Source organism: Eurosta solidaginis, chromosome 2 (genome assembly GCF_040869045.1).
Source record: "Eurosta solidaginis isolate ZX-2024a chromosome 2, ASM4086904v1, whole genome shotgun sequence".
Classification (NCBI taxonomy): domain Eukaryota; kingdom Metazoa; phylum Arthropoda; class Insecta; order Diptera; family Tephritidae; genus Eurosta; species Eurosta solidaginis.
In genome coordinates this window covers 199,866,129-199,892,603 of record NC_090320.1, presented here as the reverse complement: position 1 = coordinate 199,892,603, position 26,475 = coordinate 199,866,129, and the positions used below count along the sequence as shown (strand labels likewise).

General features: G+C 36.3%; 1 protein-coding gene across 9 annotated transcripts in view; it reads right to left on the bottom strand.

Annotated features, from left to right (window-relative positions):
• Positions 1-26,475, bottom strand: part of LOC137240501 (phosphatidylinositol 3,4,5-trisphosphate 3-phosphatase cnrN-like) — a 307,455-nt gene that overhangs the window by 10,619 nt on the left and 270,361 nt on the right. Inside the window, exon 1 of one of the 9 annotated variants that reach the window (XM_067766876.1) lies at positions 2,666-2,966. The exons of 4 other annotated variants lie outside the window; for them this stretch is intronic. The gene's annotated coding sequence lies outside the window, so the exon portion shown is untranslated. 4 more of the 9 variants (XM_067766880.1, XM_067766881.1, XM_067766879.1 and 1 more) reach the window with 4 other exon arrangements.

Sequence of the window (26,475 nt, the reverse complement as noted above, 5' to 3'; positions counted from 1 at the left end):
CCGGCACCAGTTTATGGGTGCTGTAGTTCACGAAATTTGTACGCACACATACACATACTCACAAACAAACAAAAAAGTTTCAAATTCGAGCGGAACCCAATCTTATTTTTGTACCCAGCTGTGGTTTGATGGCCCCATTCCCGGATTTCCTAGTCCTTGTAGCTACGCCTATTAACTTATTTAATTATTGCATTGTCATCGGCCATAAATTAGCCTACAATATTTTAATTAAATCTCGCAGCATAAAATGGTAAAGTTCTCCATTCACCTACTCAACTTACTTTTAATCTTTCCAAAAAGCTCCGTTCCCTCCTTACTCCTCTAGCTACGCCCGTGAGCTTATCAATTTATTGTATTGTCAACGACTGTTTATAAATCCAAAATAGTTAAACCAAGTCTTGCATGCAGTATGAACCGGAAAAACAAAAAAAAACCTTTTTATGGATTCCGCGTCTCGTATTTTAGAAGAAGGAGTTTGTGACCCTATTAGTTTCATTTCAAAAACACATGCCTTGCACGAATAAATTGAATAAGTTTCAGTTCGAAAGTTAGGGAAAAAATGGTTTAGATTTTTAAGCCATTTTTTTTTTGGATATTTAAACTACTTTAGGAATGTCAAGCGGTGCAAAACTTTTTTTAGTTTAAATCTATAAATGTACTATTCATGTTTCCAATATTACAACTTGTACTTAAATTGTTATTTTCTGAATATTGAATGTAATTTTCTGAACCTTAATTGTAATTTTTTAACTTTGGTTTTAATTTTCAAAATTTGAGTTAAATTTTTCTATAACTTTCTGAAATTGGGTTGTAAATTTCTGAACTTGAGTTGTAATTTCCTAATTTTGAGCTGCAGATTCTGAATTTGAGCTGCTATTTTCTGAATTAAGTTGTAATTTTCTAACCCTGAATTGTAATTTTAGAAATTTGAGTAGTAATTTTCTGAACATTCATTTTTTAAATCACAATAGCTCTGAAATGGGGGACCGGATTAAAGGCGTATTTGAACTAACGACAAATAGTAATCGTTAGATCCATAACGTATTATAATTTTTAGAAAAAGCTTGACAGTTGCATAGTTATCGCTTGAGTGAAAATGGTTTTCAGTCACTGATCGTAACACGTAATTTTTTGAATTTGAGTTGCATTTTTCTGAACTGTGTTGTGATTTTCTGAATTTGAATTCTAATTTTCTGAACCTGAATCGTAATTTTTTAAATTTGAGTTGCCATTTTCTGAACTGTGTTGTGATTTTCTGAATTTGAATTGTAATATTCTGAATTTTTTGAGTAGTAATTCTCTGAATCTGAATTGTAACTTTCCGAGTTTGAGTTTTAGTTTTTTGAAGTTGAATTGTAATTTTCTACTTTTGAGTTATAATTTTCTGAATTTGAATTGTTTTTTTCAGGCATGCTTAACCAACCAACCGATATCATTTCGTTACGATAATTAACGTTAATAAACGAAACAAAGTCATTTCGTTTCGTTTATTAACGTTAAGAACGTCAAATTAACGAAATGATTTTGTTTCGTTTTCTGTATTCTCAAAACGAAATCAAATCGTTTATGTTGATTATTAATTTCAAACTATGCTGGCAAAGCTGATTGATGGCGGAGTCATTAAAGGTGAAAGCAATAGCGAAGCTGATTGCAACTTTCCTCATGAATTTTGACAGTACGAACATTTCTCAGAGTATTTTTGACATTACCACAAACGAATTACACAAACAAATTACATGGAGTTTGTGTGTATGTCCGCTCGCTGTTACCAACTTACGGCTTCACCATGGCTATAGCATTGCCAGCACAACTCAAACATAAAGTATCACGTTTTTGTTAACGTTTTTAACGTTAACGAAAGCTTTTCGTTTCGGTTAAAAACGAGATACAATTTATCTTGATAATTTCTTTATCGATAATATTTCGAAGTGTTTCAACGGAAACGGTGGAATTTTTTGATAAACGATTAGCTTAACGTTAACGTGCATCCCTGGTTTTTTTCGAGCTGGGCTGCAATTTTCTAAACTTGAATTGAAATTATCTGAACTTGAAATGGAATTTTCCGAATTTGAATTGAAATGATCTGAATTTTAGTCGTCTTTTCTAAACAGAGTTGTAATTTTCTAATAATGCATTAACGTTTTATTTTTATATCTTAAGCCACAACTGGGTATAAAAAATATGGGCCTATCAATTGGCTTTGTTTAACAATTTGTGTATCTTTCTCGCTTCACTTCAACTTTTTCGACCACTTTATCATCCTCTAACTCCGCCTGTTTATTTCAATTCTTTCTTATGCCCCTTCTCCTCAAACTCATAAAGTCAAGCATTCGTAGTTTTTCTTGCTTTTGCTTCTTCTTCATCACTTAAAGCACTTTGATAAAATAATTCTTGTTACGAAATTTATTGACGCTGATAAAACGAAATTACACTCTCTGCTCCACACTGGCAATATACACTAATGGTGGTTTGCTGCCTTCCGGCTCACTTTTACTACACCGCTACGTTTTGTCGATTATTTGCAATAGCAAGAGTTGAAAGAAAAAAAAACTTCACAAACAAACAAAAAATTCGCAAGTTGCACTTGAATGCAGTTGGGCCTCCGCTACGCACACTCTTCGCTATTTGCCCGAAAAAAAAAAAAAATAAGTCAGTTATTTTCAACCCAAGTCAGCAGTGGCACGTTGTCGACTTGTCACTGGCAGCAGCAGCAGCAAAACACGGCAAATATTTCACTTCGTACTTTTGTATGCCGGTCTGTGTGTGTGTGTAAGTTAGTTGTTGCAGCATTCCAGAGCACGAGGCAAACCCAATATTTCAGCTATGCGTTGTAGAGGCAAGCAATGTGATACAAGAACCGGCAGAAGATTGTATGCAATTTTCGTTAGCTGATTGTTGTTGTTGCCTTTTACACCTTTTTGTTTTTGTATTATTGCTCTTTTTGCGTTGTTGGTTTTTTTGTCCTGCCTTGCCTCATATCTATAACATATCAGAGAGAAAAAAAGAAAACGAAAAAATTTTATTAATGATTTATTTGCGCTGGCATTGATATATGCTAATGTTATTTGCCCCACAAAAAATATATATTGACACACATACACAAACTCGCATAAACATGCACACAGGCACACGCACAGCTTTTCCCGAGGCACGATACCAACAAAGGTGTGCGCAGCTGCATCAAGAAAAAAAAAATGTTTTTCAAACACATTCATGTATACACAATCGCACGCACTAGCACACATAGCTTTGCTGAGCGTATGTACATTAGGTTGGTTTTTCATATTTGTTTCCAGTGCATGCGAATTGTACATTAAACTTTAAGAATAAAAGAATGTGGCATCTATAGCTCTGAATTGACCAGAATATACTTCTATGGAGCTTCACATGTCAACTCATCTCACCAATGCACTTAATTTAATTGATTGTTTTTTTTATAGGATTCCTGCAAAAATAAACATGAATAGTTTATAAACAGAAATACACCACTTCCAAAAATAAAAATTTTATGATTATTCTCGTAAAAAGATTGTGATGAATTATAAATCTTTTGAAATTCCAAATTATTAGAATAACTTTTATTTTTCTTTACTTTTTGAAGCATTGTGAGACTTAAACAATTTACAAACGACTTTATAATTTATGTTTTAACTTATTTTCATGTTTTTTCAGAAAAGTCATCAAAAAATAATAATGGATTCCCTCAAGAAGGTACGAATCATGGTTCAATTATATGGTTGGCTCATCTCATCAGCTGATTTTATTTATTTCATTGCATGGCCGAAGGGATTGTCAAAAGGAGATGGCAAACTCAAAATGAAACCAACACATTGGCAACATTTTCTTACACATACAAAAACTGCTAAGTTTTATGTTTCCATTCCATATAATTCGCACCAACACCAATACACAGATTTTGACAATTTGAACAGACATATTTTGTTGCTTTACAGATGAGCCAACCATATACTTGAACCATGGTGCGAATAGTGAAAAAACGCGTAGAGGAAAAGGAAATACATATTTGAAACAAACCGGCCAAGTTTAAACGTTCTTAAATAAACGCATATATGTAATACTCCTATATTGCTACAAAAGGCTAGGTACATTCCCAGTTCCCAAACATCAGAGTGCCGATATATTGCTGTTTAAACGTTTTTGTTTTCGTATTCAATAATCGAATATACCTACATTTAAACTTTTTCTTGTCACACTTATGCTGCTACAATCACAAAAATTTTATAGGCTGTCTTGTTTATATTTCGAATTCAAAACACATTGCGAGTATTTTCTGTTAGCAATATAGGAGTACTACATATATGAATAAACGTAAAAAAACTTCCGGATGAGTTGGCATGTCAAAATGACTGGGCGAAGTCAGAAAAAAACGACTTGGGGGCCAAAAACCCACAGAAAGCTGTATACATTTCTCGAAAGCGGTCATTATCTATTTGATTAAAAAAAAAGATGTTTTACGCCGACTCCGACAGGCTTTAAAATTCAAATTTGTTTGAAAGGCAGATAAATTTGTTTACCAAATCACTGCCAAGTATAACCCCACTTAGAAAAACTTGTTTCTAATTGAAAAAACTTGTTTCTAAATGTTTAATGTTGCTTTGCCCGGGGCTTGAACCCAGGATCTTCAGTGTGATAGGCGGAGCACGCTACCGCCACACCACGACGTAGTATTATGATAATTTGGCACGAAGTAGGAGATTTTGGGCGAGCTCCTCCACCAATTTGCAATACAGCTATTTTAATTTGGCGATACCTTCAGTTTTCATGCTGAAAAATGTCCAGGTGTGCACGTTTCAGGGAAGATTCCTCAACACACCTATGTATCCAACTTAGGATAGTAGTTCAGTATCAAAGCAACTTAGAGGTTTTCGAAAAGCTTCTAGCAAAATTATAAAAAAAATGCTTCATAGATCTAGGGATGTGTAAGGAAGTTTTTGTTATTATTGCGCATTCGATTACGCTAGGAACATTGCGAAAAATTGTCAACCCACCCTAATGTGTACACATGTATACAGTCCTGTGCATCGAAATGAGGTCAACTAATGATTTGCGGTTTCAACTTTAAAAAATTGTGTACGTATATATTTGCCTGCTTTTTGTTTAACGAAACATCTGTACGGATGTAGATCTGAACATGTGTAAAGTGTCAGCCATTTATCAGTTATTTCCGTAGAAGAGAAAGAAGTAAAAAAATTTTACAAGCGCCATGCATGATATTCATTCAAGAGTGTTTGTAAATATCTGGAATTCTTAATCAACAAATATTTCTTTTATAAATACAACACCATGATGGAAATATGTACATAATACAATAAAATTAAGTATAAGAACCCAATTAGCTCAATTAGGTCGGGATATATAAGAAAAACAAGGATTTTCTTTGGATTTTGAAAGCAAAATGATCACTTTGGAGTATTGAACCTTCATCATCCCTCATAGAAAATCAATATTGAAACCATTCCCGACATACTCATAAAAAATGGCACTAAAAAGTAGACGGCCCAGCTTCTATTTGGAAATGTTATGCCGCAAAATACATTTGTCTAACCTACTACGTATATTGAAGCTACATACGTACTATATTTTACAGTCATTCCGCTCTTGCGAAAAATGTAAAAGTTAGGGTGTTTGGATGTCCAGACGTTCGTCCTTGTGGTTCAATCAAGCCAGAACGGATGTACGATTTTGGACCAGATTTGCCCCATAGATAGCTAATACTTTGAAGAGATCTACTGGCTATTGTTTTTCTTGAAAAACAAAGAGAGTTATTATTTTCTAATGTGTTCATAAAGGTTGAGGCTTACATTAATTTGGGAAAAGTGGGCTGTGTCAATCCCTCCCTCGTTGGTATTTGACTTAGGCCAGTAATATGTGATATCTGGGACAATTGGAGAGTAACACTCGACCCCTATCTTTTAACTCCCAGCGTACAATCGCCTATTTAATCTACACCAATAAAATTTGGTTAACGGGTCATATATAACCATCTATTATATAGGTCCAAGCGATTTTTAAAAGTGAGCAGAGCCACCCACCCCATACCTCGGGGCTATTTAGTGAGGATTTTGAGATTATTTTTGGAGATGTACTTCGGTATCATTTCGCCATTATCTTAACAATCCCCAATCAAATTTCGTCAATATAATTTTTTGTTTGTTTTTTAACTTAAGAAGAAATTTCATGAATTTTGTAACTGAAACTGTGGTAACCGATCTCAAAATGGTTTTCGAAAATATTCGAAAATTCGAGAAAATTTTACGAATGTTTCGATTTCTGGAGGGTGTTTAACTTTCTTCGAAAAGGTTTTTGAAATTGTTTTGCTCGGTTTGAGGTGAAAGTCACAAAAGTTTTTTCTTAAATTTTCGGAAATAAAAAAAGAAGAATTTAATTGACGGAGTATTATAAAAATATCCACCGCCATTTTCGTGTACGCTGTTTTACACTCTTTCGGTGTCCTTGCGACTTTTCGGTACAATTTCGAGATTGGTTTCATAATCATTTCGAATTGTTTTCTGGATCGATTAAGACTGAGTTTCTCTTCCAATTTGCTCTGTTTAGTATTCCCTACAAATTGGCGGGACGGGACCTACATGTTTTACGCCGACTCCGAAGGTAGACGTATTTCACTAAGAACCTTTACATGACAGAAATACACTCGGAGTGTTTGCCAAATCACTGCCGAGAGCCGACGTCACTTAGAATTCTAATTAGAAACGCCTTTTTCTAAATATATGATGTGGTAGGCGGAGCAGGCTACCACCACAGCATGGCGGCCGGACCTATTATAGGGTAATTGGGGACTATTTGGAGAATGAATGGGCAATCTCGGATTATTTTGAGATTATTTCCGCACCACCTATGGTTCACTTCGGGTTTGTCCCCAGAGTATTTCACTATTTTATGTAGTATAATTTTAAGATCGGTAGACTGTTTCAAGATTGCACCAATTGGGGACTGTTTTAAGGATCCCATCTGCGCTATTTATTTATTTAATCCACAGATTCGTCTTTTTTTTGCTTGGTAAGAAAGAAGCCTCTTAAAAGCTTTTTGTATTAAGACACCAAATATGTTAAAATGACACAGCTCATAGGTTACAATCATCGAAACAAAGTTAATACGGAGAATTACTATTGATATTCGCCTGCCATACCGAAGATCCTGGGTTCAACAATACAGCAACCTCGGAAATTCGAAAAAAAAGTTTTTTCAATTAGAGAAAAATTTTCCAAAAGAGCTGCAGTGATTTGGCCATAGGACACTCGTATCTGCTATGAAAATCTTCTCAGTGAAAATCCATTTGCAATGTAGTTCGCGTCTGCATAAAACATGTAGGGCCCGCCCCGCCAATTCATACGAAAAATCAAAAGGAGCAAGACGCATATTGGAAGAGAAGCTCGATATTTAATAAATATCATTTTGCAACCTAAAATTTGTGAACCCTATGTTCGAGTCTATGAAAAAAAAGAGTTATACCTCTCTTTTGATCGTTGTCCTAATGAATTTTAAGGTGTAATCCCCCTAGATGTTTCTGCAGCGTATAACAAAGTACAACGGATGCGGAGTATATAAGATTACTTTGCGCGCCAATAGTCCGCCAAGTTTTTAATAGAATTTTGTACAGGAGTGAAACGGTTCCCAATGTCATATATGTAAGCCACACAAAAATTATGTTTGCAAGAAACTAATACAAATAATATAAGTACGTTTAATTTGTGATTTTCAAATATATATATGATTCACATCACAAGTTTCTTACATATAGAGCATTAAGTTTTTCATAAGAAACGGTAAAAGAAGGAAAAACGGATGCCCTATTTTACTCTGCTTATACCATATCAAGTTCGTACAAAGAAAAAGGACAACGGAACTCAACTTGATTGTGGAATGAGACAAATATATGCACACAAATCGATTTGGTTCTATTCTTCCGTCTGCTACTGTAAACAAAGAAAGGAAATAAAAATATGAGGCAACAAGTAAGTGTATCAAAATTCTTTTTCCCCATAACAAAATATGTCTCTAGATATGAGTTTATACGTACATACATACATACATATATTTATGATAATATCTATGACACTCCAGCAATATGCACATACATACATATGTGCATACATATGATACATTAGAGCACTAATGTGTTCATATGGCCGTAAATTATTGAATTAAGTTATCATGCGTACATGCAACCAACCATACATAAATAAATATATTTATGCAGATATTTGTACACACACACGTGGTTTCATATATATTTGGTATATTTATCGTCTAATAAAAATTCTTAACGCACGCTCATTAAGCTAATACCATTCTATTTAGTTAGTGTTTCAAGCGTATTTACAAATGAGGAAATGTGTGTGAAGGAGTGCAGTTATGTATGTAAATATGTATAAAGATGTATTCCATCGATAAGCCGTGAAAATGCATAAATAAATTCATTAAATTTTTTATTTAAATTCATAAAGAAATTGAAAAAGTCTGCAATGACAACCGCCTACATACACACACACATGTGCACATTCATATGTAAGTACATACATACATACAAATTGTAAACGCATAAATTTGTTGAAAAAAAGGTAGGTCTTCTTGATGGGAAAGTAAAATAATAATAAATGATAAGAAAAAGTCAAATATTTTCCTAAGCGTATGAGTAATGCATCAAAATGTGCGACAGTTACAACAACAACAGTGTCTCAACTGTGTACAAATATTTATTTATTTATTTATTTGTGAAGATAAAGCGTTTGTATGCGATTCAGTCCAAGTGTTAACTCTTTTGTAATCTAAGGTGATATCATCAAGAAAGGGTTGATGAACCTTTTTCTATTTGTACTAGTAATGTTATTATTATTATTATTAGGACTGGAAGCACTGCGACCTTTGTGCAGATCTATTGTGCATGACCTTTCAGCCTAATAGCCTAATTTTGTGTGTTAAGGCTTATAATATTTCTAAGTACCTCTTCAGGCTTTTTACTCTATTATATCACATGGCGATTAAGAGTCACACAACCTAGAGGGGAGAGTATCTGCCTTGCCAAAGCGACGCATTCTAAGAGAATGTGAACCGACAGAAACACACAAACGACAAATTTGAGTATCGGATAGATTTAACTTACTTAGGTGATATCGTAGACCACAGTGCCCCGTATAGTACCCAGTGAGAGTTCGTAGGTCCTCCCTGCTTAGATTAATGAGTTTGGCTGATACTTTCGTTGGCGGAAGTATAAATAGTTTGGCCTGTCTTTGCTCTGGGCAGTCAATCCAGTGATGTCTGAATTGTTTTGTTTCCCAGTTACTTCTGGTTTCCCTGGTGTGTGCTTTTGTGAGTCCACAAAAGGGCTCTGGACCATAGAGTGCTGCTATAGCGCCCTGCTTTGCTAGGTAGTCTGCATGTTCATTACCTTAATGTCCCTGATGTCCGGGAACCCATCCTAAAAAACCTTGTTTTTGGCTGCCAGGTCATTCAGAATTTCAATGCAGTCATCCACTTGCTTAGATGTAACTGTGAAGGATTCCAAGGCACGCAGGGTGGCCTGGCTGTCCGAAATAATGTAGATGCACTTCGAGGATGAGCCTATCCGCAGACATTCTCTACCGCAGACTTCTATTCCATGGATTTCTGCCTGAAATATGGGTGGGTAGCATCCCATTGGTATCGATTTCTTGAAGTTCGGCCCATAGATGCCAGCTCCCGTTCTCCTGGCCTCGAATTTCGATCCATCCATGAACCAGATCTCTGAGTCAGGGTTATTATACGGATTCCCTGTTTCCCAGTGGGTCCTGTCCACAGTGGACACTTCAAAGTTTCGTGAGAATCTTCTGAGCTTAGGCGACGTTGCGTCACGCCGTTATAATGGGGGGAGTTCTTATGAATATTCTTATTACTTCCATATACCCTATCCTGTTTCCTAGCTTCAGCTCCGAAATATTTTGAAGTCTTAGTGCGCCTAGTGTTGCCTCTTCCTCTATCAGAATAGGGAAGTTATGCCCACTAAAGCACTAGGTGCATCAGCAGGGGACGTTCTCATCGCACCCGTTATGCCAATACAACTAGTCGATGCATTTTGCTTAGTTTTGCTTTTGCCGTTCTTTGCGTGGCCTTTTGCTACCAAACTAGGGAAGCATTGGTGACTATTGGCTTTACAACAGTTTTAAGCGTCCAGTATACCTTTTTGGATATATCCCTCATGTTTTGCCGTATAGTAGAGTACAGGCGAAGAAAGTTCTTGTTGCTTTGTTTAGGATAGCACCCAAATGAGCATTCCACTTGACGGTTCTATCCCGGGCGACCTCTAGGTATTTTGTCTCCATTGAGAATTGTATTTTAGTTCCACCCAGGATGGATGCTTTCCTTCTCCGGGTGAAAGGCACTAGAACAGTTTTGTTAGGATTGATACACAGCAACGTCATTGCAAATAGCCAACATCAAAAACTGTAGAAAATTGTTTCAACATAGAATAGCAATTCGGCAACAATTAAAATCCAAAATGTTGTTCACGATTCGTAGTTTATATTTGTATTTGCTATTGCAACGTTTCCAATATCAAATGAACAAAACTCTGAACAGCCTTAATAATTTATTAATTAAAAAAAAATTATGAAAATTAAAAAAAATATAAACAAAGTAAAACAAGCAAGAAAGAAAGTCTAAGATCTGATGAAACCGAACATTATATGACCAGCTGTGCACTTAAAACGCTGTTGTTGTTTGCTTTGTGTGGTAAGGCTCCGCAATAATACATATGTGACCTGGAACCATGAAACGACCCTATTGTGCGAAAATACCGTTCTTCACTTTTTGCGTGATTCTTATAGGAAATATAACGCTCTTTCCAATGGAACAAACTTTCTATCTTTCTTAGTTTTTTCACAAATCGCATTTAAAGCCATATCGGACCACATATACGATTTTTTGAAATATTTCGATCCATGCGCCACCTATCAGAGTTTTTTCTCTTATTATTGCTTTGTTATCGGGTTCTGAACTATACTCCAAGTTTCAAGATTGTAGCTTATCGGGAACTCCTTAAATTTTAGTTACAAAATTCGTTCACAACGCCCGGCCGCTACACAGAGTCAAGCTTAACAAAAACTTTAAACGTGTTTTTTCGAAAACTTGTTTTCGCACAATAGGGTCGTTTCATGATTCCAGGCCACATATATGGTTCTATTCTGAATTCATTTTCCTTCAAAAGAAGCAAAAAGGATACAGAGGCTACCACTAATGAACTTGAGCGGGTAAAAATGCAGTTTTCCTTCAGATATGGGGATTTCCCTACAAAGCGAAATATAACTGTTATAGCTTTTGGAATTTTAAGCTTCAAACTTTGTACCAAAAACTATTGTGCTTTTAACGTGACGTGCATTAATGCCAATGAAACTAATGTCATTATTTCTCTTTTGAAGTGAAATTAAAGCCAGTGGTATTAACTGCCATACCTAAAGTGAATCACTGTTAATTGACTTTAAGACGCTTTGGCATTGTTTGCTGCCGCCCAAGCAAACCCAAGCAAACCGTCTAAACGGTTATGACCGTCCAACAAGACGCGCCAGTCACTCCTTCGCTCCGCCAACCGGCGTCAATTGGTCACACCAAGGGAGTTTAAATCGTTTTCCACCTGATCCTTCCAACGGAGTGGGGCCGCCCTCTACCTCTGCTTCCATAGGCGGGTTCCGATAGAAACACTTTCTTGGCCGGATCATCATCTTTCATTCGCATAACATGGCCTAGCCAGCGCAGCCGTTGCGTTTTAATTCGCTGGACTATGTGGATGTCTGCGTATAGCTCGTACAGCTCATCATTAAATCTTCTTCGGTACTCGCCATCGCCAACGCGTAGAGGTATATACATCTTTCGCAGAACTTTTCTCTCGAACACTCCCAAAGCCGCTTCATCTGCTGTTGTCATGGTCCATGCTTCTGCCCCATATAGCAGGACGGGTACGATACGATACGATACGATACGCAGCAAAGACATGTACGTAATCTTAAAAGCACAACAGATTTTGGGGGTAAAGGAAAGGTTTAAAACCTGTGGATCTCATAAGCCAAAAAGTAGTTTGATTTGAAATGAAAAAAGTTATACTTGATTCGAAAAATGTTCCATTCGACTTTAAAAAAGTTTCGCGTGACCTGAAAATTCTATATAGTGATCCCGAAATGGTAACAAAGTTATTCCACTCAGCAGTCCATTTCGTCATGTTAAAGAGTTTGGAACCAATACGAGGTCAGCTGAGCCTGAGACTTCAATTAGGTTATATTAAATGCCTTGCCAAAAAAGTTTCAGCGCCCATCGAAAGTTTTAACGGCCAGACGATATTTCAGTTTGATATTCATTGTATAGACATAACCAAACTTAAGTGGCAAGCTATTTATTTCTGCAGGGTTCAGATTTTGTGGGAAGGAGCTTTGCCAAATATTTTAGAGTTACAATGGACTGAGTTTAGTCTAAGAACTCCAATTGTGGTTAATCTCTTCAATCCTAAAATAATCTTTCGGAGCTTGAAACTAGCTTTCAGAGTTTATTAAATCAAACTCTCACATACACTAAAAACAATAACTTCCGAAGCACGTTCACTTTCAGATATATTCTAAACCCATCTACTCATTCAATTCATTTCTATTCCTTTGCATTTACTTTTTAAGAAAATTTTCTACACAAAAAACTCAAGCTGCCCATGAACACTGACTGCTACTCCACAATTAGTAATTTGCCTGCCTGCTTGTCGTTTTGTACGAGTACTTAGTTCGTTGAACATTTTTATTCAGCTCATTTTCACACACTTATTAGTCATTAAATGTGCATTAAATGCACAAAGTGCGTGGGCCACTGATACCACGACCTACACTAAATATGAATAAGAGACCCCAACATCCAAGCAAACCAAGCAGCCATGTACGCATTATTGCATTTACTTATGGATGGATGTGTGTATGATACTTGAGGATGGGTGTGCAATGAACAGTCAAAGTCAGCTTTTGAGGAAGTAACAACATCAGTAGGAGCACCAGCACCAGGAGCAGAAGCAAAAGAAACACAAAAGCATCATTGCCAAGTGCAATTGGGGCTGCAGAGTAGAGATCGTGTGCGGTTGCTTTCGTAAAGCATTTGTTAGTTGATGTTGAACTCTTAGCGGATGAGTGGTAATATCCCGGATGGAAAGTAGCTCATCTTTATGAAAATGTCATGAATGATGACATTGATGACATTTTGTAAGGGGCGTGGATATAACAGCAACTCACGGATGCGGTGAATGTCGTTCTACCCAAAATTTAATTTTTGATTGAAACAATTTCAGGCGTGCTGAGTTTCTCCTTAATTTGTATCCCTCTAAACGAATTCACTCGAATACAATTGTGAAGAGGTTTAAGAAATAAATGTCAGGTGCATAAGAGCAGTGAGAATTCAAAGCAAAGAAAATTTTTACTCAATCCAAAATAGGTATAGAGATGAGGGGTTGGTAAATTAGGGGATTTTCTACAAATACTATTCCAAGACGAAAAAAGGAACTACTACTTTTGCACAATGTAATGTTGACTCAAAAATAAATCAAACTTTAAAAGCTCATCAGGAACCAGTACCTATGTTATAAAATAGGTCCGTTATCTAATTGTAGAAGCTTTCCAGGACTTGGCTGATTACTGCTTAGATCTTAAAGCTGTGTCGTTTCAACTAGCTAGAGCTTTAGTTTGACGAGCACAGGACAGGAGCACAGAACGTGTCTAGGAACATAGAACGTGCTTTAGAGTAGAAAGATCCTGCGATTTTTCGTTTATGAAGAACGTGATTTCTTCCAATGACTGTGACGAACAGAAACGGAATATGATCTTAATCGCAGTCCAAAATCACAATTTCCAATAATCACGACCACATCCCAATAACAGCTTTTTTCATAGCAGAACAAATAAATAGTAGCAAAAATATTAATCAATGAATCTGCGATATTACAGATAGATATCGCACCTCAGTATAAATCACAGGCTGATGGGTTCACACTATCGCAGCCAATTGTATCTGCGACATGACCTCTTATTGTGTCTCACAGCCAGTCACGGCGATTTCGTGGATACTGTCGATGCGATTTATCATGGTTTTTATGTCGCTATCACAGGCACACGAATATTTGTAAATCAAGAGCTTTGCCATAACCTGCCCTTGGATTTTTATCGATTTTAGCTATACAGATAGAACACCAACTGTGATTCAAGCGCCTAAGTAGCTAGTAAGAAGGTCGTTTCGATTTCATAGTCGTCGTTTAGACCTAGTTACTGAATGGTACAACTGTTATGTAGAGATGTTATTTTCCATTGAGTGCAGTTAGAGGGATTTGCGATACAGGAATGATACACGGACTCTGCGGAAGTATTTAGTGGGCCTAAAGCTCAATGCTCAGAACAAACAGCTAGAAGTCTCATGGTAACAGCTCTAAAAACTCTTGGAAGACACCCAATCTTCTCTTAGTCAGCTTTGTATGCCACTGCCAACATTGATAGTGCCTCTACTCGAGCCGTTCCTAACTGTTGGTAAACTGCAATGACCTCTTATATTTCTAGCACCAAAATTCCCTGAGCCATCGTCTGGATGGGGCGGAGTATATAAAAAGTAATTGGAAGCAGCTTTGAAATGGCATCAATGGCATGGCCAAAGGCGCTTAGGGTAAGTTTGATAAGCTCCAGTGGCTGACAAGATTACAGTTCTTCGAAAGAGCTTTTCTACTACACTGTATTGTCGTAAGGTAGCGCCTGTAGCACTACTGGCTCCTACATTAATAGTATAATATTTGAGACCCGATTTCTTACTTAAAATCGACGAAGAAACTAATACAGGCTTTCGGCTTACGTTAACTTTTCTGTTCTCCTCAAAAGGGAAGTGACCCCAGATCAGTATGAACACATCTAAAGCTTACCTACCAATTATGTCCCTCTTTTAAGTTAAGTTTTACTATGTTGTGATATCTACGAGCTTATATATTGTGGTCAAGAAGTAAAGACGTAATCCAGTTTCTAATTGGTTCCTCAACCCTAGCTCTACGGAAGGTGGATTTTATTGCATCAGTCCTTACGTTGTTGAAAGTCGCCTGAGCTTAAATCCAAAGTATTCGGAAAGAAGTCGATCCATGGTTTTTTATTAATTATTTTGGATGTTGCCTTTTCTCAGTTTGAGCTCACAAAGTACAGGAGGTGCACCATAATCCCGGACTTCGCCAGGCTGTTTTTTATCACTTTAAATGGCAAGAGAGTTGTTCGTAGCGCCGACGGCTTTGTTTCAGAGGAGTCTGGCTTCGTTGTGAAAAAAGGAGGAATTTCCCACTGGGCTGCTGCAGGTACATTTATATACGATAAACTTAACTTTTAAGCTTTAAAGCATGCGTGTGGTGGCACCGAGATTATACATTAGATCGTTTCAGAGAAAAAATTGTTAAATAGTAAATATCGTTTCTAAACGCTGGAGACAAATCGAGGAATTAAATTGTGCATATAATGCAGCTACGAAGTGTCAGATAACCGTTGATTGGGTTGATGTGAGCGCTATTGTACAACAAGAGAACTTAGTGAGTGTACATAAACCAAATCTGAACAACAAAATATTTTAATTAGAAGAACTGGGAGGGGGAAAAGTAAAGGCGTAGGAAAAATAAAATTTTAAAGGAAAAGCAATTAGATAAATGGAGAGCGCATTTGTGAGTGTACGTAAGTCAAACTGAAAAACCAAAAAATTTAATTAAGAGAGTAAGGAAAGGTTTAGGTGAAGCGGAGGGACAAGGGAGCGGAAAAATTAAACAAAAAGCAAGGAAACAAGAAGAGAAAGAGTCAGGGGGGAAAGTAAAGAAAGTCAAGAAAAAATTTGTAAAAACGAGAAAGACACAGTACCCCCATAAACATAAATGATAATGACGACAACAAGAAAAGGTAAAGTAATAAGGAGGAGCAATAAAGCTGAAAAAAAAACAGAGAAAAGGCAGATGACAAGTAAACTACTCGGTGAGTATGTATATACCAAATATGAGCAACGAAAAATTTAAACTTGGAGAACGGACTATTTATACATAGCGTTTACGTGTATTTATTTGACATATCATGTGACACAAAGCCGGTAGCAATATATGGAGAAATCATCAAGTTCGACACAATAGAAATATGAACTAACTGGCAGTAAAAAGGAGTATCATATTCAGATTAATTTAAAGTGTAGCTAACAAATTAATTTAATTTTTACGATTTTTCGACAGTGTGGATAACTGATGTATATTGGAACGATTTTACTTCAAATCAGACAAACCGCTTTCGGCGTTGTGCCATCTTCAGTGCCTTAGAACGAAAAATTACACTCAAGAAATTTGGCAAGGGGTGACAGAACATCTTTCCAATTATATTAAAACCAATAAAGACATCGATAAAAGTGAATAAAAAAAGTACAGTTAAGAAGTGAGACAGCTTATTTAAGCCTCATTTTTGGAGATTTCTCTTTTATTAAATTTTAACATTAATCTCCTTTCTTTGCCAGTCAGTCCTTATTGTGATGAACTGGATGATTTATCATTTTATCGTTAACGGCTCGTGGCACTTATTTGTCAAATAAATAAACGTAGTACTACGTACAAATGGTTAGACTTTATCTATACTAATAGGTATAAAGAGCTCGGAGCTTTTACAAACAACAATTATGAATAAACGAGCCTGACACGTGGGCATCTTGCGCAACCAATATAAAATTCTCTTATCAAATATCAACAGAAATCAGGTGTTCTATTAACTTACAGCTTGCGCTGCCATCTAGCGTATACTAGCAACTGCCGCCAATCAATTACAACTTGCAGCTTGCACTGTCATCTAGCGTACAATAGCAACTGCCGGTAATGGAGTGGAAATATTCACAATAGTGCTATAGTACAAATATATTTCTTTGTGTGCTTACAATCGTTTATTTTTAACAAATTATGTTAATAAAATATAGCTAAACAAAAGCACTACGACCGAAATTGCCAAAGCTTGCTAATAGCCCGAATCTCCATCTTTACAACCAAAACCAAATAATATATATGATAATGAAAAAAGAGAGCAAAAAATTTGTCTGAAACTGTCTAATAGCCATTACATACATACATACATCTACAAATTACACAGCTTCTTTCATTCAATGCTTTATCAACTCAATCTACTTAAACTAAAACCACACAATATGGCTGTGCATTCTTTGAAGAATCCAACAAACATTTTTATCTGCTTTAATAAAACACTACGTCATTTCCCCACCACTCCCCATTGTAACTACTGTAGACATTTTTGTAAGCAATCCTCCACACCTTAAACCATTGAGAGTTATCACCGCCCTTATTTAATGTGCTTAATAATATAAAAGCATTTTATGAGCTCGTCGTATGTTTGTGCTACAGAATTAATGAGATTTTATTCTTGTCGAAAAGTGTTTGACTTATTTAGTCTTCAAGAGTTCCAAGCTGCTTAAGCTTTAGCGATTGTGTCTAATTGGTGCCAATACCAAGAAATAGGTTAATGTGCAATCGCTTAAACGCATCAAAGCTTTACATACTTAGTTGTTTTACTATACTTTAAGTAATTTAAACATAATGGTGGGATTAACAAAAGTTCCAGAAATCGGACTGAGAAAATGTCTTAACGGACGACAGTCTCTAACAGAAAAATGAGCTGAAATTGTGTTTGAATTTAGCAGGCTTTAAGGGCTCCAAACTGGTCTATGTGAAAGAAATAATGTCTCTTTTCTGTCTGCATATATTTTTACTAGCATAATCTTTAAATATTTTTTTCCAACAGAATGTTTTCCCATTTTCATATAATCTTGTGTGGAGATGAGAAAAAATTTTCCGTGAAATCAGTTCGAACAAGCATACCCGCAGACGTTTTGTAGCTAAAACTTTGGCTAACTTGCCTAACTCCGACAAAATATCACTGAGTTGGCAACCACCCTACCCGATGGGCGAGGCTTTGGTGACACCAAATTTTCATCGAACCAACGGGTACGAAGCGGGATGACCTGGAAAGTTCAATGGGGCTAAGGACCATCAACATCGATAACACTCCGCAAAACCTTCGGGGAGCGTTAATAAGCTCACCAATTCTTGCCGTAATTCGATAATCAGGCATCTTTCAAATTCGTGCAAACGAGCTGATGTTTTCACAGACTCTTGCCCGAAAATTTGATTGCTTCCCTTTGGAAAATTATACTTCCCCCCTTTTTATAACTGCCATCTCATCTACCTTACATATCATCTTCATTCATCAATATTGGGCCCTGAACGTCTGAGCGATTTTGGCCGTTTCGTAATAAATCACACCAGCTATTCCTGCATGTATAACTGACGCCAATTGGGAGCACCAAGGAAGGTCAAGTCTTCCCCCACCTGCCTCTCCCAACTCAGTGGAGGTCTCCCCTTCCTATGCTTCCAAACTGCGGTGTCGGGAGCGTCTTCGTCCATTCGAATAACCTTACGTGTATCTGTCCTATTCTTGTCTTTCCCCCATTTCATACATCTTTCTGTCCCACATTTTCATCCCACTCTTCAACTCTTCTTCTCTAGCCCCACTCCCTCGTCATCACCATTTCCTCTCCGTATCCATCGCACTCTTCCACTCATACTCTACTTCTCCAACTCTCATTTGCAATCTCAACCTCCCTTCCACTCCCGCTCTCACTAGCTACCCATCTCATTTATCGCAACTCTCTCGTTTAAAGAACTCCTAATCTGAATATTGTATAGCAGCGAAAAGCTTTCTCATTTAGAGTTTTTTTAGCAGGGATGCTTGGCACGTCGTTGTAGAATTCCAAGTACGTATACTCATATATCAAGGGAGGCTTTCAAAAAAGTCCCATACAATTTTATCACTTTACCGAACATTTGTCAGCTCCCACGTGTGTATTTATGGGTATATCTGCATTTCTGCCAATCTATATTTATATAACTGCTTTCAATTAAGTACCTTATACTTTTCTATGTAGAGCAAATATTCTTTTGTTTGCACTCTTATCTTCACAAACGCTCCTCCAACACATACACTCAGTTATCGAGTCAAGAGACTTGCCGATTATTATTATTAATATTAATACGAGTAATTTTTGTTGTTCAGCTATCGCTTCTGTGCGCTTTGCTGTTGTTGAGATCTTCACAAACTTTGCTTTTCTTATCCACTGTCACTTCCGTTGTCTGTCACTACAATGTCTTCTCCAGCTGCGTCTCAGCCGCTGGAAATCTTTTGAACAGGTACTGTTTATTCTGCTACCCGATGCTTTCAATTTTGCAGCAGTAACTTCTCGTTGCCTCTCTCGTTTTAACTATCATTATTATTATTATTTTACATTTACGTTAATACTGCTTATTATTTTATTTTCTATTTGCTTTGTATTTTCATACGAAAAATATGCTTCAGCTTCAGCTCAGCTCAGTACCTTGTCATCGCATCCCCACCGACCTCACCTTAATGATCCTATGAGCTCTTTGTCTTATTATTATTGTCGGTATTGCTTGTTTTCACCTCATTCAGTTGAGATTCATATTGTTTTTGTATTCTGTTGCTGGTATGGCCTCACATTTGTTTGTTTGTTGTTTTTATAATGTGCGCAGTCGTATGCTGCAATCAGATGTTGTGTGCCTTTGTTTGATATTTGACTTTTAGTACCTACAACTACAGTGGCTTTTCTGCCGTATCCGCTGAGTGGTTATGTGTTTATATTAGCTCAGCTCTTACGTACTTATCATATTTAATTCTTGAAAGAGCTCTAGATCCACTCTATTTTGCATATTAGCAGGCGTTAACTTGCGAGGGGTGGCAAGCCGGGTCTGAGCATCTGAAGGAATTGAAAGAAATTGAAAGCTTTCTTGGGAATACATTGGGGTTCATGGTGTTCTTGACGAACAAGGATTCCACGAAAAACATGATTTGGAAAATGCGGGATTTACCACACAATTCGCCAAGGTGAAGTAAAAATCTGCGGAAAGCGGGACGTGCTTTTTTATGTCAAATTAAACTTTTTTCAAGTCAAATCAAACTTTTTTCAAATCAAATGGAACAAATTTTTGGCTTGTGAGATTCAAGCCTTTTTTTGAGCCTTCTTTTATATCCTAAAAACTATTCTTTCAACCTTCAGCAATAAAAAGTTTTACTTGATTTTAAAAAAGTTTAATTTTACCTGAAAATGATATATATATATGAGCGACACGAATGGGAGGGAAAGAAGCCCGAGATACTCCCGTCTGTCAAAAAAAATTGAAAACGAGTAACACAGAGTAAACAAGTAAGGAAGGTTAAGTTCGGGTGTACCCGAACATTACATACTCAGTTGAGAGCTATGGTGACAACATAAGGGAAAATAACCATGTAGGAAAATGAACCGAGGGAAACCCTGGAATGTGTTTGTATGACATGCGTATCAAATGAAAGGCATTAAAGAGTATTTTATGAGGGAGTGGGCCATAGTTCTATAGGTGGACGCCATTTAGGGATATAGCCATAAAGGTGGACCAGGGGTGACTCTAGAATGTGTTTGTATGATATGGGTATCAAATTAAAGGTATTAATGAGGGGTTTAAAAGTGAGTGGGCCTTAGTTCTATAGGTGGATGCCTTTTCGAGGCATCGCCATTAAGGTGGACCAGGGGTGACTCTAGAAAACGTTTGTATAATATGGGTATCAAACGAAAGGTGTTAATGAGTCTTTTAAAAGGAAGTGGGCCTTAGTTCTATAGGTGGACGCCTTTTCGAGGTATCGCAATAAAGGTGGACCAGAGGTGACTCTAGACTTTGTTTGTACGATATGGGTATCAAACGAAAGGTGTTAATGAGTATTTTTAAAAGGGAGTGGTCCCTCGTTTTATAGGTGATCGCCTTTTCGAGATATCGCCATAAAGGTGGACCAGGGGTGACCCTAGAATTTGTTTGTTCAATATAGGTATCAAAATAAAGGTGTTAATAAGTATTTTAAAAGGGAGTAATCCTTAGTCCCATAGGTGGACGCCGTTTCGAGATATCGCCATAAAGGTGGCACAGGGGTGACCCTAGAATTTGTTTGTACAATATGGGCATCAAACGAAAGGTGTTAATGAGTATTTTAAAAGGGAGTGGGCCTTAGTTCTATAGGTGGACGCCGTTTCGAAATATCGCCATAAAGGTGGACCAGGGGTGACTCTAGAATTTGTTTGTACAATATGGGTATCAAAAGAAAGGTGTTAATGAGTATTTTAAAAGGGAGTAATCCTTAGTTCCATAGGTGGACGCCGTTTCGAGATATCGTCATAAAGGTGGGCCAGGGGTAACTCTAGAATTCGTTTGTGCAATATGGGTATCAAAAGAAAGGTGTTAATGAGTATTTTAAAAGGGAGTAATCCTTAGTTCCATAGGAGGACGCCGTTTCCAGATATCGCCATAAAGGTGGGCCAGGGGTGACTCTAGAATTCGTTTGTGCAATATGGGTATCAAACGAAAGGAGTTAATGAGTATTTTAAAAGGGAGTGGGCCTTAGTTCTATAGGTGGACGCCTTTTCGAGATATCGCCATAAAGGTGGACCAGGGGTGACTCTAGAATGAGTTTGTACGATATGGGTATCAAATTAAAGGTTTTAATGAGAGTTTTAAAAGGGAGTGGTGGTAGTTGTATATGTGAAGGCGTTTTCCAGATATCGACCAAAATGTGGACCAGGGTGACCCAGAACATCATCTGTTGGATACCGCTAATTTATTTATATATGTAATACCTGCCAAGATTTTAAGGGTTTTTTATTTCGCCCTGCATAACTTTTTCATTTTCTTCTACTTAATATGGTAGGTGTCACAACCATTTTATAAAGTCTTTTCTAAAGTTATATTTCGCTTCAATAAAACAATCCAATTATCTTACCATATTTCATCCCTTTTTACGTATTTGGTATAGAATTATGGCATTTTTTCATTTTTCATACCAAGATAAAGTGAGTTCAAGTAAGCACGTGAACTAAGTTCATTAAAGATATGTCGATTTTTGCTCAAGTTATCGTGTTAACGGCCATGCGGAAGGACAGACGGACGACTGTGTATAAAAACTGGGCGTGGCATCAACCGATTTCGCCCATTTTCACAGAAAAGAGTTAACGTCATAAAATCTATGCCCCTACCAAATTTCAAAAGGATTGGTTAATTGTTGTTCGACTTATGGCGTTAAAAGTATCCTAGACAAATTAAATGAAAAAGGGCGGAGCCACGCCCATTTTGAAATTTTCTTTTATTTTTGTATTTTGTTGCACTATATCATTACTGGAGTTGACTGTTGACATAATTTACTTATATACTGTAAAGATATTACATTTTTTGTTAAAATTTTACTTTAAAAAAATTTTTTTTTTAAAAGTGGGCGTGGTCCTTCTCCGATTTTGCTAATTTTTATTAAGCGTACATACAGTAATAGGTGTAATGTTCCTGCCAAATTTCATCATGATATCTTCAACGACTGCCAAATTACAGCTTGCAAAAGTTTTAAATTACCTTCTTTTAAAAGTGGGCGGTGCCACGCCTATTGTCCAAAATTTTACTAATTTTCCATCCTGCTTCATAAGTTCAACTCATCTACCAAGTTTCGTCGCTTTATCTCTCTTTTGTAATGAATTATCGCAATTTTTTGGTTTTTCGAAATTTTCGATATCGAAAAAGTGGGCGTGGTTATAGTCCGATATCGTTCATTTTAAATAGCGATCTGAGATGAGTGCCCAGGAACCTACATACCAAATTTCATCAAGATACCTCGAAATTTACTCAAGTTATCGTGTTAACGGACGGACGGACGGACGGACATGGCTCAATCAAATTTTTTTCGATCCTGATTATTTTGATATATGGAAGTCTATATCTATCTCGATTCCTTTATATATATACAACCAACCGTTATCCAATCAAACTTAATATACTCTGTGAGCTCTGCTCAACTGAGTATAAAAAGAAAAGGCAAACGAAGAGAAAGAGGGAGTACAACGGATTGGAAAAGGGGTTGGGGAAAGGAGATACAGAGAAACGGAATAGAAAGAGTACAATGGACTGGCTGCAGAAAAAAAAAGTGGGAGGGACAAGAAGCGAAACTAGGGCGGATAAGAGATAGAAAGTGATAAAAATAAAGGGGGTGGAATATGAAAAAGATGAATGATGAATACAGGAAGTAACTAACCTAAAACGAGGGTTAAGCAGCTTATATAGGCATACCTCATTGCAAAAGGCGACTAAAATCCACAGACCGAAAGGTTCAATGGGTCAAAAAGGTCTGCCCATATCTAAAATAGTCCCCTAACATTTGGTTGTGTTTTTGTGGCCATAACAACAGAGAGAGAACGATGTACAGGTGCGAAAACGTAAATAGCAGTGGCAATTTCGTCAGTTATATTCTTCTCTTTTTTCATTTTCAATAATTAAAAAAAACATCCACGAATTTCGCAAACACAACTCAAAAACGTTTTCGAAAAAGATTCGAGAAAATTTTGAACTTTCTATTTAGATTAATGTGAATTCCCTTTATGTATACAGTTTTGTAGCTCAAACAATTCTAGTCTAACAATGTATAAGGTGTGACCATTCACAATTTGTCATCAAAGTTTTTTAACTGGAGTCCAAGGAAACATACAGTTTCAATCGGTTCGGCTTATAGGAATGCTGCTGTTAGAGGCGATGGTTCCACATCATAATTTAAAAGATGGTTGGTGTCGTGAGAGGATACATCACATGGGAAGTATGCTTCCCTCTTTTGCAAACATCAGTAATCTTCGGAATGAAGATCACCAGCGCGACCTGGAATGGTGTTTACCGACTCAGTGTAGATTAGGCTTAGGGCCGCTTCATGTATTTTGAGAATAATCAATCGCATATTTACCTGTTGTTGTTGTGTTAACAGTGCTTCGCCCCATTCAATGGGCACGACCGCTCACAAATTGTCACCAAAGTCCTCTAACGGGAGTCCAAGGAAACTGGCAGTAAAAGGGGGAACCATAGGGAGACTTTTGTTAGAGGGGTAGGATCCACATTACAATTGAAAATATGGTTGATGTCATGTGGGGACACGGTTATGAGAAAATACGCGCTATACTCTCCATACTACGAAGCTCAGCTACAAATTCAGACCCAAAGGTTGATTAGATACGTTTGCCGTATTCATGACAAATACAAAGTGTAAATTCGTTTAAGCTGTAAATACACGCTCTTATGTAATTTGTCCCATTTCTGATCAAGTACTCAACTTCCGTTAAAGGCAAAACCCTCAAGCTAAATTCAAAGAGTGATTGCCCAGCCAGCATTTTTTGAAAGTTTTGATCAAAAAATATTTAAATATCATACCCCAAGATGATTAAAAACGTTCAAATTTAAAAGCATCTTCTGTTCGAAAATAACTGTATCGTCGGGAGAAAAATGTACCTTAAATGTGATTATTCTTGAATAATCATTTATGATTCCTATTTCGCAACGCTTTTTATTCATATTTGATATCATTGTAAAATTGAGCTTTAATTGTTTTAGAGTAATATTTGACTGCTTTTCACAGTAATTTTTTGATCATATTCGTGAACATATTTCAATCGTTTTGGTTGAGATTTTGACTCATTTTTTGATGCGATTATCATGCATTTATTCTTCATATCTCATTCAAAATAAGATACTACATAATAATCTTATTTCATCAGGGGAATAAAACATGCGGAATTGAGCTATTTGAACCACTCGCAAACAAACTTGACCGATATACACCTGCGACTACAACATCCAACATCATCTATGATCGTCAATATCTTAAAATACGATACGGTACGGGATGTTGAAGACATATCCAGGTACATATGTCAAGATTGTTTCACTTACCTGGGATTCAAATAGCTCACAACCTTTGTATTGTCCAATCATTATGTATTTTCTGGGAAGCCGAAGGTGGAGAAATGGTTGGGGAAATCTTCGGTCACGAGCAGCATTATAATATTTTTTGTCTTGAAGAAAATCTTGTGTATAAATAATAAAATTTTTATATATTTTTTCTTAGCTTCATGATTGAAAAAATATGTTTATGTGAAAAAATAAGATTTTTAATGAAAAGTAAAATTTTAACAAGTATAAAATTCATTATTCAGTCAAAAACTATATATTCATAAAAGATTCAAAAAGCTGAATTAAAAATGATTATTAATTTTTGATCACATAAAGTAAACACATTTGATTCAAACATAATTCCAAAATGTGATTGAAAAACTATATTCAAAGGTAAGGATATTTGATTATTCCTTTTGTTGTTTTTTATGAAATATAAAAATATAATCATCAAAGGATTTCAAAAATGATTCCAAAAAGTTATCGAAAAATGATTTTCAGTTTTTGATCATCAAAAGTATCCATATTTGATTATTTCTTTTGTTCAATTGTATGATAACTCATTATTTAGTCAGAAAGAGTAATAAAATTGTATTTATATGTAGGGAAATTCAAAATTTAATCATCTAAATGCTGAGTGGATGTATTTATTATTGGTTTTTTGATGATCTAAAATTCGCTTGCTTGTTTTGAATATTTCAATTACATTCAGGAAAATAGTTAATCAATATTTCTCATAAAAATATTTTACTATTCGATTTCCAGCTTCAGGGTGCGGCACTAACACTATCGAACAAATATGTTCTTTATTAGCTTTCATACATTAAATACGATTTATTAAATTTGCTCTCGTGCAATAGCAAACAAACAATTATATATGTAGTTGAATATAAACAAAGGTATGTATGTACTATATATGTACATTCAGAATCAGATTATTAAGCTTAGGTATCTACACATTTAGGGGCCCTCGCAAAATATTAAAAATAAGAGACAACTTATTTAAAGTAATTGTTAAACGTAAAGAGAAGAATTTTCAAGTCGTTCTGTTGTCGGCGAACGTTATTCGAATAATTGTGATACAGCGCCGTCTACAAGTTTTCTAAACAAAAACATACTCGATGACGAGACCCGGTAGGAAAATTCCTGACCGAGAATTGACTTGTATACACTTAAAAATGTACACTATCGTAGTTACTTTTCCAGACTTTCACTTTTCTGCTTCTTCCCTTTCCTATCCCCCCTTTATTCTTACCACCCTATACTTCTTTTCGGCTCACTTGCTCTCCTTTTATTTAGATCATATGATTTATTCTCGAGCAAATGCGAGAATTTCGAACCCGATAAATCGGCTTCTCGCAAGATTCTCATATCTCGAAATGCTCGCAAAGCTCTCAAGCTTCTCGATATTCAATTTAGCCGCTGGATATGCTGTATTCCATGTATGCCGGTGTTTTTTATTTGTGGTTGTGTGGAAAATTTCGCTTGTGCTTCACAAAAAATCATAAAAATCGCGAGAAGCCGAGACTCGCGAGAAATTTCTTCTGAAGCAAGCTCAAGAATTCGTAAGCTCTGTTTATACTTTATTAAACTCAAGGTTTCATAAAACGAAACTT